We start from the raw sequence: 22217 nt of genomic DNA on the forward strand, positions 1-22217 counted from the left end.
ATTGCTAAAACAATACAAGGACTAAATATGCATTTTCTTATAACTGCCTTTTATGATCTCATTATACTATATCCTAGCAACCACATTTTAAAGCCATGAAATTTAAAATCTACAATATCAACTGTATGCTAAGTAGTAAGCAGCTGCGAAGCACATTTGGCTCCTGACCTGCTGGCTAATATATCTATTATATAATCATTTCATTAATGTATTGTCTATCCAAAGTTAAGGGGGGTCTCTGGTGCCCTAGAAGATAACTGGTATGTAATGCCTAAACAAATTTTCTGATGTAAATTTACATAGAAAAGGGTAAATACAGATGCACTTTCCCCTTGTGGCCTTATTATATAAAGATTATTTATACTGAAATGCTAATTTTTAAACACAGGAATTCATAGCTACTATTTAGAATTCACTCTGCTGAAGTAAGTCCAGCACAAGATATGTCTTTCACAGCTGTATGGGATAATTTCATGTATTGAAGATGCTTAGTTTAATTTACTGTACACTGCAAGCTTCTCACAGCGTGTATTAGAAACTACAGAAAATCTGATAGAACCCATTTCAATTCATCAAATTTCTTGGCTATAAGACATCCTGCATCATCTAGCCCAGGGGTCTCCAAAATTTCTAAACAAAGGGCCAGTTTACTGTCCTTCAGACTTTAGGGTAGAAAACGGTATAGTAGAAATTCTCTCAGCATCGGTGGAAGTAAACAGTGCTACAGGCTTGGTCAGTAAGAGGAGGAATAGTGCCCCATCATCAGTGCCAGTGGGCGGAATAGTGCCGCATCGTTGGTGTCAGTGGGCAGAATAGCGCCTCATATCAGTGGAAGAAGTGCTCCAAGGGCCCGATAGAGGCAAGCAAAGTTTAGAGATGCTGATCAAGCCCTTTCCTCTCCAGCTGAGCTGCCCATTGCCCATCCCTTTCATTCATTTGATTTCAGTCATTTCACATAAAGGCTTTTCCGCATCATATATGGGCATTACAGAGGGTGTATTGCATGCCAATGCACTCTGACTATGACAATACCTCTTAGTAAAATCTTTACAAGCAGCATACAAGATCCCCCCCCCAGGGACCACCCCTCCTTAAAGCATTTCACCCTGGTGGGCTTTTTTCTTAAGGGCAGACATCATAAGATCAATCGGGGTGCAATGCATTAAGGACACTAAAATTATACTGCATTTTGGTAAAAAATGACTTACAAATGGGACAAAAATTGTTTTTGGTTTAAAAATCCAAAATAAATGAAAGAACTGAAACAAAACCAAAAAATATTTTATGAATAGTATAAAATATTTTAAATTAGAAAAGAAAAGAAAAGAAACATATAAAAGTATTAATTGGGACTAGTTAGGAATAACAAGTTAAAGTAGACATAAACCCTAACTTAAAGTGACATTTAAGTCAAAATTAAAAAAAACAAAACAAAAAAGAATGAACACTTACCTGATCTGTGCAATAATATTATTGGCCAAAAATGTATTTCTTTCTTTTCACACAGTCCCCGCAGGTGCTATATGTTCAGGTGTATCCTGTAGAGAACCAGTTTGAGCTTCATGCTTATATTATGTTATAGCTTATATTAGATTTTATTGAGTAAATTTAAATCTGCTTTTATTGAGGGTTAAACTAAATTTAGTTTTACTACTTTTAGGTTTGCTACCCCATACAGTTGTGATTATCTACAATGTGTCCATTTGTGTCAACATTTCAACAAGCATTTAAGCCTCTTTCATGTTGGTGGCCGGTGGGATGGGGGGCGCTAAAATAGCAGCTGTTAAACTGGTTGTAAACCCTCGCATATACCAAGAGAAGTGAACAGCCTCAGATGATACACAGAGATTAAACAAATCCTCTTACATAGGTTCTACTTGTTTATCTGTGGTCTACTCCTCTCTACGCCCCTCCAAAAGGGCAGAAAAGTGTTAAAATCTTTCTTCGTTTGTCAGGCACACAGAGGAGGGGGCAGAGAGGCTTTAATTACAGTGTGTGAGAGCTGATTGGATGAAAGGCACACACCCCCTCCACACAGCAGAACTGTGTTCTGAATAGACAAGCTGTCTGCTGAGCTCTACCCCCTCCCTCCCGACACAAATGTATCTCATGTTCCAGAAAATGTCTCAGAAGTGACCCATGCTAATAACAGAGTAACAAAGCACCAGAGAGAAACGGCACTTAGAGCTTTGAAGAGAGATAAGAAAACACTATAGATGTATGTGCTTTGCTCAGATTCCATGACTGAGGTTTACAACCACTTTAAGCTGTGCTTTTACTGTCCTCTGACCACCCACATATCTGTAGAAATCTGATCTATAAAGTATGAGCTACATTCAACTAGTTAAGAGTGTCCAAAACCAGTGGCGTTGTTAGGTGGGTGTGGGGGGTGCGGTCCGCACCGGGGTGACACCCGCCTGAGGGGTGACACCCGTAGGTAGCAGCACGCACCTCTAACACTGCCCGCTGACACCTGATCTGTGCCTCAGGTCTTGTGCTGTGTCCCTCAGCGCAGTGGACTGAAGCCGCCTCCCCCTCCTCTCTGTTTACATCCACACAGGGGGAGGAGGAGCCCGAGGGACACACACGGCTGTGTGTATCTGTCCGCGCTGTTCTGAGGTCTGTAAACTTTATGTATATGTGGGTGGACATGTGCAGTGGGGATTCTATACTAATGGGGGTTCTGCACTGAGGGGGGATTCTATACTAATGGGGGTTCTGCACTGAGAGGGGATTCTATACTAATGGGGGCTCTGCACTGAGGGGGGATTTTATATTAATGGGGGCTCTGCACTGAGGGGGGATTCTATACTAATGGGGGCGCTGCACTGAGGGGGGGTTTATATTAATGGGGGTCTGCACTGAGGGGGGATTCTATACTAATGGGGGCTCTGCACTGAGGGGGATTCTATACTAATGGGGGGTCTGCGCTGAGGGGGGATTCTATACTAATGGGGGTTTGCACTGAGGGGGGATTCTATACTAATGGGGGCTCTGCACTGAGGGGGGATTCTATACTAATGGGGGCTCTGCACTGAGGGGGGATTCTATACTAATGGGGGCTCTGCACCGAGGGGGGATTCTATACTAATGGGGCTCTGCACTGAGGGGGGATTCTATACTAATGGGAGGTCTGCACTGAGGGGGGATTCTATACTAATGGGGGGTCTGCACTGAGGGGGATTCTATACTAATGGGGGGTCTGCACTGAGGGGGATTCTATACTAATGGGGGTCTGCACTGAGGGGGGATTCTATACTAATGAGGGTTGGCACTGAGGGGGGATTTTATACTGATGGGGGTCTGCACTGAGGGGGAATTCCATACTGATGGGGGTCAGCACTGGGGGGTGTATGTATTGATGGGGGGGTCTGCACTGAGGTGGGAGGTTGATACTGATGGAGGGGGGTCTGCAGACTCTGCACTGAGGAAGGATGTCTGTACTGATGGGGGGTCTGCAATAAGGGAGGGGAGTCTGTACTGAGGAAGGGGGTCAGTACTTAGTGGGGGGTCCATACTGAGGAAGGGGGGTCTGCACTGAGCGGGGGTCTGTACTGATGGAGGGGTGTCTGTACTGAAGGAGGGGAGTCTGTACTTAGTGGGGGGGTCTATATTGATGGAAGGGGTCTGTACTGAGGGAGGGGGGCTATATTGATGGAGTGGGGTCTGTAGTTAGTGGAGGGGGGTCTGTACTGAGGTAGTTGATGGAGGAGGGGGTGACATCAATTTTTGGGGGTGACAGCAGAGAGAAAGTAATAAGGAGGTAGATCATTCACTCCACTTCTTTCATTTCGTACAGCTTATTAGGGTTTTGCTAATTGTACAGATATCTGCAAATTAGCCATAAGTACAGACTTGATAACAATTTGGCAGGGTTGGTATATCTGAGCGACCTTTTTTTCATCTGTTTAGGTCTACTATGTGAACATGCATTCTCTTTCTTGTTCCCAAACTGCAATAACTGATTTTCATTAAAGTAGAACAAAAGCCAAAGTTTTTTTCTTTATTTCAGGTAGAGAAATAAGCCAAAACAGGAAGTGAGAAGAAATCCCACCAAAGCAAAGGGGAGAGTCACTTCTGTGTTGTGTTTACATTGAGAGTGTAGTGATGTTACAAATTATGTCACAACACTTCTTTTCAGTATAGAGGCCAGAACAGAGCTGTTACAGCTCTGACCAACCTCCCCCTGCAGCAGTAGATTACTGCTATAGTGATTGGCTGATTGCAGCTGCATTGGGTGTGTGGGGGGGGGGGGGCTTAGGATCTTGTCGCTACTGGCCAGATTCAGATGTCCCTGAAAAAAGTAAGATAACATAAAAATATTAAAAAAAGAAACATATACGTATACAGTGTTTATCCTAAAAATAAAATAGTCCTCCTAGATTTATCCACAGGTTGAAACAATGACTTTGGATGATCTGGATGACATTTGCGTTCACTGCACTTGCATCAGATGTAACCTATAGTGTAACAAAGATTAAAGCACTATAGTGATCAACCATAAAAAAGGATATCCATTGACAATTTCCAAATATCACCTGATGGCTTAAGTGGGAAAAAAAGGCATAAACTCCCATAATGTTAGGAGGTAACAATAATCTTTTGGCAGAAAAATCTTCTTTACAATCTTTTTATATAGAATTTGGAAATTAATGACCATAAGGCTTTCCTTTGTAGGAGACATTTTTTAGTTTTGGGTTTAGGTAATGTGCTTATTCAGATGCTGCTTGCCATTTATATTGCTCCTGATCCTGCTCTTACCCTCCATCCTGTACACTGCTCCCAGCTGTCCTATATCTGCTCCCCTTGTTCCTGATCCCAGTCCTGGTTCCCCCTTCCCTTGCATCTCCGATATTCAGTGTGACTTTTGTTCCTCATCTTGTATACAGTATATTGTATTATAGTTAGGTGGTTAAGTGTTTTGTAATTCGGTTAACTGTTCATTTATATCTTTATGTTAGCTGTTTGCTGGTGTTTAGTTTAGTCTTTTTGTTTTACTACTAAGAAATTCACTTTAATATATGTACCTTTATATACAATGTATATATATACTGTATATATATATATATATATATATATATATATATATATATATATATATCTATATATAGATATAGATATATATATATATACAGTGGGGACGGAAAGTATTTAGACCCCCTTAAATTTTTCACTCTTTGTTATATTGCAGCCATTTGCTAAAATCATTTAAGTTCATTTTTCCTCATTAATGTACACACAGCACCCCATATTGACAGAAAAACACAGAATTGTTGACATTTTTGCAGATTTATTAAAAAAGAAAAACTGGAATATCACATGGTCCTAAGTATTTAGACCCTTTGCTGTGACACTCATATATTTAACTGCTGTCCATTTCTTCTGATCATCATTGAGATGGTTCTACACGTTCATTTGAGTCCAGCTGTGTTTGATTATACTGATTGGACTTGATTAGGAAAGCCACACACCTGTCTATATAAGACCTTACAGCTCACAGTGCATGTCAGAGCAAATGAGAATCATGAGTTCAAAGGAACTGCCTGAAGAGCTCAGAGACAGAATTGTGGCAAGGCACAGATTTGGCCAAGGTTACAAAAAATTTCTGCTGCACTTAAGGTTCCTAAGAGCACAGTGGCCTCCATAATCCTTAAATGGAAGACATTTGGGACGACCAGTACCCTTCCTAGAGCTGGCCATCTGGCCAAACTGAGCTATCGGGGGAGAAGAGCCTTGGTTAGAGAGGTAAAGAAGAACCCAAAGATCACTGTGGCTGAGCTTCAGAGATGCAGTCTGGAGATGGGAGAAAGTTGTAGAAAGTCAACGATCATTGCAGCCCTCCACCAGTCGGGGCTTTATGGCAGAGTGGCAGAGTGGCCCAACGGAAGACTCTTCTCAGTGCAAGACACATGAAAGCCCGCATGGAGTTTGCTAAAAAAACACCTGAAGGACTCCAAGATGGTGAGAAATAATATTCTCTGGTCTGATGAGACCAAGATAGAACTTTTTGGCCTTAATTCTAAGCGGTATGTGTAGAGAAAACCAGGCACTGCTCATCACCTGTCCAATACAGTCCCAACAGTGAAGCATGGTGGTGGCAGCATCATGCTGTGGGGGTGTTTTTCAGCTGCAGGGACAGAACGACTGGTTGCAATCGAGGGAAAGATGAATGCGGCCAAGTACAGGAATATCCTGGACGAAAACCTTCTCCAGACTGGGCCGAAGGTTTACCTTCCAACAAGACAATGACCCTAAGCACACAGCTAAAATAAGGAAGGAGGGGCTTCACAACAACTCCGTGACTGTTCTTGAATGGCCCAGCCAGAGCCCTGACTTAAACCCAATTGAGCGTCTCTGGAGAGACCTAAAAATTACTGTCCACCAACGTTTACCATCCAACCTGACAGAACTGGAGAGGATATGCAAGGAGGAATGGCAGATCCCCAAATCCAGGTGTGAAAAACTTGTTGCATCTTTCCCAAAAAGACTCATGGCTGTATTAGATCAAAAGGGTGCTTCTACTAAATACTGAGCAAAGGGTCTGAATACTTAGGACCATGTGATATTTCAGTTTTTCTTTTTTAATGAATCTGCAAAAATGTCAACAATTCTGTGTTTTTGTAATCCTGTGGGTATAATTTAGAAAAAGCGCCACTACTCAAAATACCGCCACTGCGCCTCTGGATAGATACAGAGTATGTGGAAGCTGCCAGTTAAAAGGATCAAATATAAAAGCTGAATTTTAACTACTGGTCAATCTGGGATAATGACACAAAGTCAAAATAGTGGCGCTAAATGTTTGTGTACAAGGAGTATTAAATCCCCTAAAGTGACATGAGACTCACAATTTACAAATGAGAATATAACTGACATGTGCTAGAATATAATAAATGCTAAAGCACTAAATTGACAAATAGCACTAAACACCCTGTGACAAGTGAAGTGATATGATGTAGCTAGTGAAGCTACAAGAGAACAAAAAACATTTTATCCAAAATATAAAAAATAAAGTCCATAAAATATTGAAGAGGATCTATAGTCCATGTGAAGATCTCTTAATCCATTCACCACACCAATGTGTCTGTGATTTAACTCCCCTAAAGAAACGCACTCACCAAATTCCAATGCCTACATTCTCATGGTAGGCTAAAGCGCATTTAAACCACATGGATAGGGTTTTAGAGCAAGCATCCGGACTCCAGCCGTGCGTCTCATATAATCTCCACATGTGAATAAAAAACTGTACCAATAGTGTAATACCGTAAACAAAGCTTTAATGAAAACACTAAACAGCCTTCAAGATTTAAAGTCACATGGTACAAGTTAAAAGACAGCAAAAGTGACTAAGGTAAGCCTTTCAAAGCCTCCAGAGCAGCGTATATAACACGGCCACGGCTGACCCAAGGTGTGCAGGCATAAGGTTGAATCTCACCCCTCCCTTGGTCCTGGATCTAAACTTGCTCGTCAACTTGCTGGTATGTCAAGCAAAGTCCTGCCTCAATGATGTTGATTGCCGTACAGCCACGCCCCCGACATGTTTCGTCACAAGGACTTACTCATGGGATCCTGGTCCCCCCTTCCTGTCAAGTGCCTCCACAGCAAGCAGCTGGCTATGGGGGCACCTGAGCCAAGTCACAGCTCGGTGTGCTCATTCAGACACAGAGCCCTGACATGGCCCCACCTCCTCTCTCCTGATTGGCTGACTGACTTTGATTGACAGCAGCAGGAGCTAATGGCGCTGCTGCTGTGTCTCAGCCAATCAGGAGGAGCGTCTCGGACGGCTGAGGCACTCGTGGACATCGCTGGAGAGAGATGGGGCTCAGGTAAGTATTAGGGGGGCTGCTACACACAGAAGGTTTTTTTATCCTAATGCATAGAATGCATTAAGATAATAAACCTTTTGCCTTTACAACCCCTTTAATTGATAAGGGCACAATTTCATCCAATGAAATACAGCCTTTTGTTCAGGTTTGTTCTGAATTAGCTTCACCTGCTATATCTCATGGCTTTGATGTATTCACTCCTTCCTATAATATGTCTCAAGTTGAGTGTTTGGTATGGTTGCTGGAAGATGACACAGCTTACTCAGCTTGTTCACAAAAGCTCCTGTTAGATTGTGTTACTGATGTGCTTTCTCTAGTCAGACAAAGGAACTGTAACTTTGTTCAGCCAATGCTCCAAGCCTGGTCAGAGATATTGTCCCCAGTTTTAGTTGATTCACACCAATTCACATCTGCCTCTAAACATCAAAATTCTCTTCCTCCATTACCCTTAGCAATCACAGATGCCTCTACGTGTTCCTTATCTCCTTTATACCAGTATTCTGTTTCATTAACTGCATTTCCCCTGCATTTAACCCATTGAGGGCACACCCTACATTTCTATTACCTATGGCAACCTCTGCTTCTGCTAACTTTTCCTCTATGCTCCCCAGTACTGTTACTACTTTCTCACCAGCAGCACAATCTGCAGCCACTTGCAGGACTCCAGCATCTAAACCAAAAAGAGACAGAAGAGACAGAAGTTTGTTTCTACTGAAACTCTACTCTACTGTCCACTGCTGCCTCAACCATTATTCAGCCAGTTTCTGATGCCACACTGTCTGCTAATAGGGTCCGGTCCACTTCCATGCTGCTTTCCAAACGGGTACAGTCCACTTTCAATGCTGCCTGCTGATGGGATCCAGTCCGCTTCCATGCTGCCTGCTGATGCGGTCCTGTCCACTACCAAGCCTGCCTCTGGTGGTCCACTGTCCGCTGCCAAGCCTGCCTCTGGTGGTTCGCTGTCTACTGCCAAGCCTGCTTATGCTGATTTCCCAGCCACTGCCCAGCCAGACTATGCCAATTCCCAGGTCGCTGCCCAACTGGGCTATACTGATACCTGGGCCGCTGCCCAGCCCGACTATGCTGATTCCCTACCTGCTGCCCAGCTGCTTTTGAACATCCTAAAAAATGTCAACAAATTTTCTGTGATGCATCACTTATGTCCTGCTCTTCTACCCTTGCCACCATTCCTCCCGATACCTTTACTGGCTGTCAAATTGACAGCCAGGTGTGTCTTTGTATGACACAGCAGGAGCCACTATCAAAATGCAGCCACTCCTGTGTAAGATGATACTTGCAAATAGTCTGCAAGTGTCATTAAAAATACAATCAAACATTGTGGTGTTTCATTGTATTTAACACTTCTCTCATATGCAGAAAGAAGTGTGACCTTTGATCTACAAATATCATTAGTTAATGAAGCCTTAAAAGTACAAATGCCATTAGTTAAAGAAACCTTACAAGTAAAATGAATGTTTTTTTTTTAAACTAAAAAGTATTCTTACTTAAATCCCTTTTATTCTTTAGTTAACCCTAATTGGCCTTAATTACTGTCTTCCTACTCTCCACCCCTTAGCCATTATTTTTCTGCTGATCTCTATTTTTACCTTTATAAAATCCTTTTTTACATTGTAACTTGTTTTATTTGTCATTTCTTTCAGTAGTGCATAAAAAGAAAATGTACAAAAAAAAAAAAAAAAAAAAAGCATTTTTCTTTGCAAATCACTTTGGTGTATTTTGTTCCAGAAACATCAATTTTATAGAATACATAGAAAATAAACTAATATTTGCAAGACAGTATTTCAAAAAGAAAGCCTAGTTTATACCCCAAAAAGCAATGCATGTTATACTTTTTCATCTTAAAGAGTTTGTTAACCCAAACCCCCCCCCCCAAAAACCATATCCTGTTCCCCTAAAGCATGTTATACAGCACAGAACTTGTGCTGTGTCATTTGGCCCACTGTATCACCTGTAATACCTTTCTGATCCTACCTGGCTATACCCTCCCCATGTACGCTGACCACAATATATCAGGGCTGCTGAGCCCTAACACCATTGTCAGTGTACATGCCTCAGTCTGCCGCAGCCCTGCTCTCTGTCTCCTGTGTCCTCTTCTACATCATCCCCCCCCCCTCTGACTGTCTGCTCATGTCAGTGCCTGCCCCCCCTCTCCTCCTGCTCTCATACGTAACATTAGAAGCTCCCATCCCCTCTGTACTAGAACAATAAGTTCCCCTGTGCTTATCTGCACTGATAACACATCGTATTCCTGCGATCATGTGACTCCTTGGAGCTGTTTCTCCTCTCTCCTCTCCTCCCCAGCTGACGTCAGCGGCAGTGCAGGGCCCCACCCGCTGGAACTGTCAGCCGGGCAGTGGAGAGGAGAGAGGAGGCAACTGATCGCAGGAAGACAGTGTGTAATCAATACAGATAAGCAAATTTATGATATAACACAGACACAGGGGAACTTATTGTTCTAATACAGAGGGGATGGGAGCTTTTCATTCAAGTGGCTTAACAACCACTTTAAGTAATTATAACATTATTACTGAATAAACAGGCACATAGTGGAAATTTAAAAATTGCTCTGTTCCACAAAGGATATACATACAGATAGAGAGAGAGCTAAATTAGTTAAAATGTCTGACAAAAGCAGTCTGCTTTAGGCATTATCTCAAGCTGTTTACTTGTGTCAGATAGCAAAAATGTTTTACCTTGACCATGTGCCTTCCAGTTGGCGCTTTGTCCCCTCTTTGTTATCACCATGTGTACACCTTGTACTTGTTTAGTATTTAGCTGTGTATCTATACCATCGATGTTCCTTTACACTTTGTCTAAGGAATTAGTTCCTCCTCCTGTTTTTTTTATGTTTTGCTACATAAACCTGGATCCCTACCCACAGTTGAAGCTTGTTTGTGTACTATATGTAAATTAAATATAATATAATAAATATAGAAAATAGTAATTCTGGTACTTTTGTATTGTTTGAAAGCAAGATGGTTTAATGATATAATAACGCGTTCACCTTTTTTGTGCTCCTGATATTCTAAAACATTGAGTTAAAGTGGAAGTCCAGGCTAAAACTAAAATCCATGCATCTATAGCCAGTTAGCCACCAACATTTTAACACTAACCTATCTAGCCCTGAAAAGAAAAAATAAGTATACATACCTTTTCTGCAGGCGATCCGACTCGATCTCCAGCGGCGGAAGCTCTGCTGAGTACACTGTGGCCGACAACGGCTCCTAAATGAATGGGAAGTGACGTCACCCATAGAGTTACTATGGTGCTTCCGTTGACCGATGTGTCCTATGCACCCGCCCACACAGCAAAGCCACGGCTGATAGCTCAGCATGGGATGAGAGCTTCCGCCCCTGGAGATCAGGTCGATTCGCCTGCAGAAAAGGTACTTTTCCACTTAAAGACTGCTGTGTGCTTGTACAGAGAAAGCATTAGTACAGGCTACCATAACAGTAACAGAGCAGTGTACAATTTTAACATTCATAGAAAGTAGAAAGTAAAGAGATAAAGTAATAGCTCTTGAGGAATATGTTTAAAAAGCGTGCCAACAAGAAAATATCTTGCTTCCTGTAACAACTTATTGGAATCATTGATTCAGTATAAACTCTGCACAGCTGAAGTTGGAAGCTGACTGGTTACTTTGGGCAAAAGTAATTTGCCATACATTTAATACATAAGTCCTTTTTTGGCCAACTCAATATACTAAAAATGCAAGCTTTAAAAAAATAGACTTTTTTGTCAGGCATGATACAGTGCTTGATCTGGGGGTCGCATATTTATACAGTAACTTTAAAGACATGCGTTTGTTCTCGCCCCAACGCATGTGCAGTATTAGCTCTTGTAAATTTTAGGATTTACAATTAGAGATTAGAATTCAGTAAGGTTATTGGAGAAATTAAACATGGTTTAGAGGTTGTCCTAAAACACTTTGCAGCTAATTGCATCCTGGTAATGGTGAAAGTCTTTTGGAATGCTTATATACCTTTGATCAAACGCCTAAAATAAAATAGACCTCCTTTAATTTGAATTAAAAACATAACAGCACATAAAATGTCTATCTCTATGTAGGCCACAGTTCAAAGTTCTGAATTTCTGAATAAGTTTACCTTCCCGTTCCATGTATGGAAGATGAAAGAGGACAAGACCTGCAACAGCAAATTAACCTATATAGATTCACAATTAATGATAAAATTGATGTTCCTGCAGTGGCCCATTTCTGCAGCAGAGACCAGAACATGAACTCTGGATTATGGAATAGACAGAGGACTTGTAAATGTAAGCCTATGCTGAACTGCAAATCTATAACTTTAACATAGATCTATATGGAAATTCACACTTCGGTATGAATCGCTATTACCAAATAATTTTGCCAGCCCAGGCAAACTAGATCACATGGTCTGTGGCTACATTCATTATATCACACTGTTTTCAATCAGATGTGAAATAAGTGCAGAACATAGTAATACATAAATACAAAAAGGGTTTAACCACTTTTGCACATGGGCAGCTGAGCCCAATTAACATAAATGTCAGTGTCTTTCCCCCACCCGTGAAGTGCAGGTGGAGTGTATAGAATGGCTATACGCTTCTGTACCTTGGTATATGCTGGTGCTATCATAAGAACAAATATAGCGTACAAGTGTATATAAAAAATAGAAAACTTTCCCCAGGCAATGATACACGTCAAGATAGAGGCAATGCTCCAGGACAAGGTGAGATAATACTCCAAAAATGTTGCCCCCTAATTTTGAACCCTCCATTATGGAGCCTTAGCTGTAATTTTATACTTGTCAGTTGACTGTGCTTTTGGGACCATGGCCGGTACCATCCTTCTCCTTTTACCCCCCCCCCCACATATACAGTACAGTATAGCTGTGCACATGAGAAGGGAGCTGGACGCATAGGGGGGAACTGTCAGTGTAGCTGCAAGTGCTCTGGGGTCTCAGCTCACAGTCCACTATGATCATAGTACAGGCAACCACACTAAGGCTCCGTTTCCACTAATTTTACTTGTCAATGGGACTTTGGACACATAAAGTTGCATGACAAGTCACAGCCCTTTGAAAAGGTACCTACAATGCTTTGATGTGACTTTTGATGCAACTTTGATCCAGAGAGTGTAAAGTTGGTTCAAAGCTGCACTCAAAGTTATATCAAAGTCACATTCCAAAGTCGCATGACTAGTCACAGCCCATTGATTTTAATGGTACCCATTCCCATCTATAGGACTTTGAAAGTCAGCGACTTTGAAAAGGTACCTGCAATGCTTTGATGTGACTTTTGCAACATTGATCCAGAGAATGTAAAGTTGGATCAAAGCTGCACTCAGAAGTCACACTCTAGCCTTAGGCTACGTTTTCACTTGTGCGACTCCAAAGCTGTGTGATTTAGAGTGCGACTTTGAGTGCAGCTTTGATCCAACTTTACACTCTGGATCAGTCGCAGCAAAAGTTGCATCAAAGTAGTGCAGACACCTTTGCAAAGTCGCATAGATGGGAATGTTTGCCATTGAAATCACTGGGCTGTGACTTGTCATGCAACTTTATGTGTCCAAAGTCTCATGACAAGTTGTACTAGTGGAAACTGAGCTTTATACTCATTACTCACATGTAGCTCCCTCAGCTGGGCTTGTGCCACACCGTGCACACAGTGCCCATCAGTGCCATGCAGAAACAACCACGTGGTTGTACACTGTAGAAAATCCGCAGCATGTTGCATTGTAATCTATCTTACAGTTTCTAACAAACAGAACATACTTCCAAAGCCTGCCCCCCCCCCAGGAGAAACTGTAATCCAAAACGAGGCTGTGAAGACATGAGGAGATCGGAGAAGGAGGGATGGGGGTGGGGCTGGGCAGGTCTAGGCATGTCTGTCTAAAAGGGAGAGGAGGGATGGGGATGGGGTGTGTAGAAGAGAAGGACAACGTCAGGAAGCAAGAGGCCCCCATGCAGAATTCAGAAATAAGGAAAGAAGGTTGTCCCTGAAGAACAGGAAGAAGCTGGTTGTGTAACTTTGATTAGACTTTCTAAGCGTGGCAATAAGCTATACAGAAAATTAATAATGTCAAAGATAAAGATATACTACATAGAATTAATAGAAAAATTTTCATTTTTGACTGGACTTCCACTTTAAGCTCTTGTATCTTTATACCCCTTATATGAGCCTGTTTATTTGGCAATAATTTTGTCATTACTCATGATAACAAGTAATAGGTGAATATTTTTTGGGGGAATATTATTATTTATTTGGCAATATTGTTGTGAAAATATTATTTTATTTTCTATGTAATCTATTGACAAAAAGATTTTAAAAACATGAAAAGTGTTTTTTTTTCAATCACTCTAATTTTTATACCCTACGTTAAAAAAAACAAAACAAAAAGCAACAAACTAAAACTCAATCAAAACAATAGAGGTTTGAAAAGGAATGGTTAGAAAAAAATCAGCATAAAATAATAGCTAAAAGGAAAAGGGGAGGAAGTAGCTACAGTATATAAAGCTAATTATTAATTTATTAAAATGAGTGAGAGTTGAAAGTTGAAAAACAGCATGAAGCAGAAAGAATTCTGTATCATATCACTAGCTCTACACCATGGCTTGATTATAAATGTGCAGGCCATGGTATACAGTAGATCAGCCTTTTTCAACCAGGGTGCCCAGGCAACCTGTGGTGTTTTGAGGCTTCTTCAGGGATGCCTTTGCAAAATGCCTAAAAATTGTATACAAGCCAGCAGGATGATGAAGCCTGCCTTGTGCACCATTATGACTTTCTAGACACTGGCATTGAAACAACCAATGACATCATCAGTTGATAGGGTGGATGTCTGTTGCCTCCACAGCATCCTTGCTTGACCCTCCTCTGCCTCTCTCCTTCAGCACTGGGGTCACATTAGCTGACCGATGGAAATAAATTGAGGGAGAAGGAAAACATTGGAATACTAGTCAGTACCAGTGTGCAAAAGTGTATTTGCTCTGGAAGAAAAATTTGCCTCTAACGTTGGGTGTCCTACGTGTGGATGTGTAAAACTATTAGAATATTTTTTTACATTTTAGAATGGGGTGCCTCGAGACGGTCCATAATTTTAAAGGGTGCCTTGAGATTGTCTATAATTTTAAAGGTTGAGAAACACTGGTATAAATTATATCATAGAGTAGTTTGTGATATCCACTCCCTGTTATAAATGTGGCCAAAAGGCTCTGACCAAAGCTTGATCTCCCTCACATGAAGCCATACATATGTACTGTACTAGTCATCTCTTTTATATAATGATGCACACAAACACATTTGTATAATATGTGTGGTAATAATGTAGGATAGTGATCTGACTGAGATTCAAAATCACCAAAGAAAAAAGGAGGAATTATATGCCCACAGATGAGCTTATTAGCATCCTTTTTTGCTATTTACCGCCAATACCCTACTGGAGCCACTGTGTCTCCACTGCTAACTGAATGCACCACTATTACAAATACAGCCATTTTGGGAAACACTAAATATCCTAATCTTTGTATAAGTGAATAAGAGGTGTATTGTGGTGTTTGTGTGTGTGTGTATATATATATATATATATATATATATATATATATATATATATATATATATATATCAATCAGTATATATATATGTTTTTTTTTTGTTTCCCATATAAAATATATACATAAAATTCTATGCTCCATATCCCTTTGTGTGTTTCCCTCCCCCTTTTTTTTCTCCCTTATTTTGGCCTATCTGTGGTCCCTGAGTAGCTCAGGGCCCTGAGAGAGGGATCCTCTCTTTTAAAAAAAAAAAAAAATCTCTTTCGTCTTTTAGCTGATTTTGCTGAAGGCAGAAGACACGGAGTTTGATGCCTGTATCATTGATGATTATGTGCAGGAAACTGCTCTCCCAATATTAGATGAGGATCATAGGAAATCATTAGATTGCTCTTTCCCAATGGAGGAATTACTAGGCGTAATCACAGATATTCCATCAGGTAAGAGCCCTGGCCCTGATGGATTTACTCCAAAATTTTATAAAACATATAAAAACTATTTGTCTCCATTTATGCTATGGGTGTTTAACTCCATCTCTTCCTTTAACCCATTTCCAACCCAAACACTAGAAGCTCATATTACTTTGATTCACAAACCAGGTAAAGATTTAACATTATGTTCTCGTTATCGGCCAATATCCTTAATTGGAGTAGACATAAAAATATATGCTAAATTAATTGCGCTACGGCTCCAATCTATTATTTCTACCCTGGTACATAAAGACCAGACCGGATTTGTCCAAGGAAGAGAAACACGCGACAACACAATAAAAACACTTTTACTCATAGACTATGCCCAAACAGCTAAAATACAAGCATGCCTTCTCTCGGTTGATGCAGAGAAGGCTTTTGATCGGGTTGGGTGATCTTTTCTCGAGTCCTCTTTAAGGCAAATAGGGATGGGCCAAAATTTGCTTAATAAGATCTTGGCCTTATACACTAAACCAAAGGCCAGAATACGGATCAATGGATCATTAACCACAAGTTTCCCCATACAAAATGGTACCCGCCAGGGATGCCCTCTATCCCCCATGCTTCATGTCCTAGTGATGGAACATTTAACAATAGCAAGCAGACAGAACCCCTCTATCACCAACATAAGGTTAGATCAACAAGAAATAATACTTTCCTTGTTTGCTGACGATCCGTTACTCTATGTTACTAACGCTCATATTTCTATGCCTTCTATTTTATCTGAACTTAAACGCTTTGGAGTCCTGAGTAATTTCAAAGTAAATGTTTCTAAATTCTTAATGTGTCACTTTCATCACATCAAGTGACGATTCTGAAGAACAATTTCCCATTTAAATTCTGTTCCTCTACATTAAAATACCTAGGAATTAATATACCCACAGATTTGACTCATCTATATTTCATCCCTCTTACGCAATGTACTCTACAAGATCTAAAAAAATATGACTCAAACTTATATTCCTGGTTCGGGAGGATTAACCTATTGAAAATGGACATAATACTGTGTTTTTTGTACCTTTTTCAAACTATCCCTGTTTCTATCCCCAGATCTTTTTTCTCTATTTTACAATCTGCCTTTGTCAAGTTTATCTGGGGGAACAAGAGATCTAGACTAAATTGGAAAACGTTAACATTACCCAAAACGAAAGGAGGAGCGGGTGCACCGGATCTTTATTATTATTATATTGCGGCAGTCCTTACTAGATTAGTGAATTGATTCCATCACTCGGATACTAAACAATGGGTATCAATAGAGCAAGGGTTGAACCAGTTTGACCTTCAGGCACTTCCTTGGTTAGATCTATCTTATCCAGGTATTCATTGAGATACGTCCTTTTCCTTACCCTTTCTTACGTCCCATTTATTGAGCATTTGGCACAAAATGATTTTGCGTCTAGGGCTTTCTTCACAAATAGGACCAATGACACCCTTATTTGGTAACCCACAATTTCCACCTGTAGTAGACTGGTTACATTTTTTTACGTGGAATAAGGAGTCCCACCGAAGAGTAAATCAAATTCTTTGTCAGTTTAAACTACCACCCATAATGAACTTAATACCATCACAACCGCCTTCATTTATGCAATGGATGGAATATCAGCAACTATTATCTTTTTTGTCCTCTATTCCTTTAAACAAATCCTTTAACAGAGATTTAAATCTCTTAGAGTCTATCTTGGTGCAAAGCACTAGACCAAAACATGTTTTATCAGCAGTATATAAGATTCTAATTGGAAAAAATCATCCCAAGCTCCCAAAATTTACAAATAAATGGGCACTGAATCTTAATGTTGAAATTGGAGAAGAAGAGTGGGAGAAGTCTTTTATCCTCACACATTGTTTGTCACTGGCAACTAAAGCCCAAGAGACAAGCTATAAGCTTGTTTCTCGATGGCATCGATGCCCAACTTCATTATAGCGTATTTTTCCAGACACATCGGATAACTGTTGGTGATGCCATTCTGCTAAGGGCTCGTTGTTACACATATGGTGGGAATGCCCTCAAATTTATAAATTCTGGGACAGTATCTTGCAGTTGTATACTATAGTTACAGGGGAGGTAATTTTCAATACACGACAAATTACGCTGTTGTCCATTTTACCAGGCTCATATAAAAATATCAAAAAGGGTTTGCTCAGACATTGGGTGATAGCTGCAAGGTTAGTTATTTTGCGCCATTGGCGATCAACACAATCCCCTTCAGTGAATGAATGGGTAGTGGAAATGGATCATACTGAGAAGATGGAGACCCTCCTGGCACATGAATTGGACATACTTGAAAAATGTTGGCAGATATGGGCCCCCTGGAGGGCCTTCAGGGAATCAACAGGAAACTAAAGGTTTAGGCAGTAACTAGAATAGAACCTAAATATGATCTAATAGGGCTTCAGTACAGGATGTATATATGTCAAAGAAAGGGAAAGGGAAAAGAAAAGTTTTTTTTTTTGTTTTGTTTTGTTTGGGTTTGTTTATGTTAGTTTGTATAATGTATTTGTAAGATGTTTTGGTGGTATGGCAATACCATTAATGTATGTATATATGTTATTTGTCTAATAACTTTTCAATAAAACTAAGATTGAATATAAAATTCTATTCTCTGATTATTAAATCTCACTAGAGAAATAATGTGAATTATCATAATTATTAATATAGCACAACATCTCTATCTTCAGTTAAATTAGGTAATTAGGTCTTATGTCTGTACACTTTACAGACAGTATTATTCAAATATTGATCTGTAGTTCGATAATTAAAATAGTTTACTTATAAAAACAGAAGGCATAGGCAGGCATATGGGACATTTGGTATGCTGTCACAAGCAATGCATTTTCCAGTCTGATCCACTGACATCATAACATTGCCTGGTTCTTCCATCCATCATCACCCCACTGCCTGATTCACTAACCTGTCACAGCTATATTGCCCTGCTACAATGTTTCCATCACAATTTAATATGAAACATCCCTACGCTGCCCAGTCCACTCTGTTACCAATGCCAACCTGTCCAGTTCATGTAACTGCTATCATCACACTGACACTTGATGCCTTCAGTCTCACCAATCAACCTACTTTAGTGCCACGACAACACAATTATTACTACAACGATGGCTAGCATCCATTATTATCTATCACTGGACATATATTATTACTTGCCACAGGCACATGCTTTTTTTTTTAATGAAAACTAACCCACCATAATAAGAATCCTTATTTTAAAAAGTGACATTTTTTTCAGCTGACTCCAATTAGATTCCAATTAAAGACCCATATCTAAAATAAAGATCCTTATCTTTGTTATAAATTTTTCTGAACTGAGCCTATTGACATATTTATTTATTGTGGCAAATAGATACTAAAATCCACAGAAACCCTCGTCAACCATTGGAAAACTAGCTTTCTGAGATTTGTCTGCAATTACCAAAAATCTGAATGGTGAATATTACTAAATAATACTGATAATTACATGCTTAAAATAAGTAACATTTACCGAATAAGCCTGTTATACATGCCTTTGTCTATACAATGAATGATCATTGCCTGTGACCCACAGCATCTTTCTTTTACTTTGCACCAAGTTTTGAGAACTATTTCGATTAGTCATGTTACTTTAAGCTCACATGATTAAAAATTTGTTTGGCTATGAAGTTCTGTCCTTTTGAGGATTCTTGTAATCCACAGCGGATATGTCATTTTTTCTTATCCATAAAAAAGCAGTAGTTTCTATGGGTACCTTAACAAGGGCAATGGTTGGGAAAGATGTGCGTACTGCAGAGATAATCCAGCAGTGTGTGATAAATAAAGCATAGTTTAATTCTCAGGTCACCGGTTATCTATTCTGTTACATCTGTACAATGCAAATATTAATAGTTATACAGTTTAATACTACATTACCAAGTAAGTAAATAACTTTCTCTTCCTAATATGCACAACCTATAATTTTCTGGTATTAGGATCACATATGTTAACAGGTAGAATCATAAGTATCTAATCTTCCTGGTGCTATTCCTTTGTTGTTCCTTAATAAATGTACCTACTGTTTTTAAACTCTCATTCACCATTGTTAATTGCCAGGATTTTTAGTGCTATTTTGGAGGAAACATCATTTCTTTGTGTTAAACCATTGTTTGTCCTTATTTTATCTAAAAGAACCTCATCCATTTTTATATATTTCAATCAATTCATAATGTATTATTGATTGACAGAACACATGAATCTTGTTTTTTATTCACATCTCATCAATAGAAGAGTCCCTGCCGAGAATATGTAAGATATCTGGCCTCGCTATTTATCCTTTCTTTCCCTTGTTCGCAGTATTGTACGCTTAGTAGCAGAAGAGAGATAAGTGCAAGCAGAAAAAGTACTTGGCCATGCAGAAAATCTAAAATGACTCATCGAACAAGGGCTCCCAAGAAAACATTTCCTCTTTGACAAATTTAAAATACCCTTATCCATACTTGTCTTTATTACAATTCCCCGAATATTAATCACAGCTATGAACTGTGCTGCAGCTGGGACCCCTTGGTGGCTGCCTTTTAAGAGCTGGTGTTTTCAGGATGAACGCTTGCAAGTTAGGATGTATCCTTCTGAAAAAATCAGGTGCTCCACAGGAGTTTAGAAAATAAGCAAATAAAAAAAGAAAATCCTTTTTCAACTATCAGTTATTCTAACCTTACTGGAAAGTGATTTGCAAAGTGTGTCTGCCGTATGTGGTATTTAACTCACAAGCTTGCATCCACTTTAGTTGTTTCAAGCCAGGTGGCTATTTCCTACCTGTGCATACTGTACTAAATCCAAAACCGTCATTTCAGTTGCAGTTATGCCCCCTACACACGATCGGATTTTCCGTCGGAAAACGTTCTATGGGAGCTTGTTGACGGAAATTCCGATCGTGTGTAGACTCCATCGGACATTTTCCATCGGAATTTCCGACACACAAAATTTGAGATCTGGATCTCAAACTTTCCAGCAACAAAATCCGTTGTCGTAAATTCTGATCGTGTGTACACAATTCAGACGCACAAAGTTCCACGCATGCTTGGAATCAAGCAGAAGAGCCACACTGGCTATTAAACTTAATTTTTCTCGGCTCACCGTATGTGTTGTACGTCACCGCGTTCTTGACGTTCGGAATTTCTGACAAGATTTGTGTGACCGTGTGTATGCAAGACAAGTTTGAGCCAACATCCATCAGAATAAAACATGGATTTTGTTGTCGGAAAATCCTATCGTGTGTACAGGGCATAACAGTGAACAAATGATTCAGTGCCCCAGAAATGCAAGTAGGAGTTGGAGGCTGGCATTCCGCATTGGTGGTTTCCTAACCAGCTAAGTTATGAAAATTCTCATACAACAGAATAAAAAATCGGAAGTGATGTCATGTGTTGTAGTGTATTTGTATTGTGTTTCGGACGACAACTGTACTGATTAACCGCTTGCTGACCAGTGCACGCCGATTTACGACGACAAAATGGCACTGGTGGGCAAAAGGGCGTACGGGTATGACCCCTTTAAGAAGCGGTGCTGCGGGTGCGCGCGTGCAGCCGTCGGGATGCATGCACCCTTTTTTTTTGTCAGTCTACAAAACAGATTTCAACTAAAGTATGATCCAACTTAACAGTAAAGCGTGGGCATAAATAAAATTACTGTGCAATACTTTTTTAATAAAAAGCAGTATCTGCCGTAATGCGGTTTGTGTACCTATTGTGTCACTAGGGTTAAAATGTGAAGCGATATCAATGTCAGACAGCTGGTTGAGGCAGGCATTAGCAGATGATCTAGCACAGTCCAAGTAATTTCAAACAAGTAGCCAGGCAGGTATCAGGCAAACAATACTTTTGATCAGACACAGAGTGAATGTTTTTTTAATTAAAAGCAAATAGACTGTTCACTTTGAAGTAGAATTTTCACTTTACAAGGGAATTTGCCCTTACCTTAGTAAATGAGGTGAAGCTCTGAAGACTTCCATCATCCAATCATGTGCTAACAAAAATGCTGTATTTTATTTTCCTTGCATGTGATTGGGTATCCTTTACCAAGTGTCACTACATTCACGAAGATAAAGGAAAATTTCCTTCTAAAGTGAACATCCTATTTGCCTTTAGTAAATCAACCCCCATGCGTCCAAAATCCATTTTTGAGGACCAGCATGTGCTGCAGCATGACTTCAGATGCAGTGTTGCTTAATGACCACCGGTTGGTGAAAGCGCAAGACTGATAAGTACACCTATTTTCCTACTTTCTGACTATAAACAATGCAAGTACTGAGGATTCTAACAGCCATCAAAGTCACCGATCATTCAGTTATTCAAGCATTCATTTTAAAGACCATTTAGATGTTCCAGATCCCTTTTGAAACAATGAAAATTGG

At 40.0% G+C, this 22217-nt stretch overlaps 1 protein-coding gene across 7 annotated transcripts in view; it reads left to right on the plus strand.

The window, feature by feature from the left end:
- TMEM200A (transmembrane protein 200A) overlaps window positions 1-22217 on the plus strand; it is a 273341-nt gene that overhangs the window by 117567 nt on the left and 133557 nt on the right. The window lies entirely within an intron of this gene.

The sequence above is a fragment of the Aquarana catesbeiana genome, linkage group LG04 (assembly GCF_042186555.1).
Source record: "Aquarana catesbeiana isolate 2022-GZ linkage group LG04, ASM4218655v1, whole genome shotgun sequence".
NCBI classification, from domain to species: Eukaryota; Metazoa; Chordata; class Amphibia; order Anura; family Ranidae; genus Aquarana; species Aquarana catesbeiana.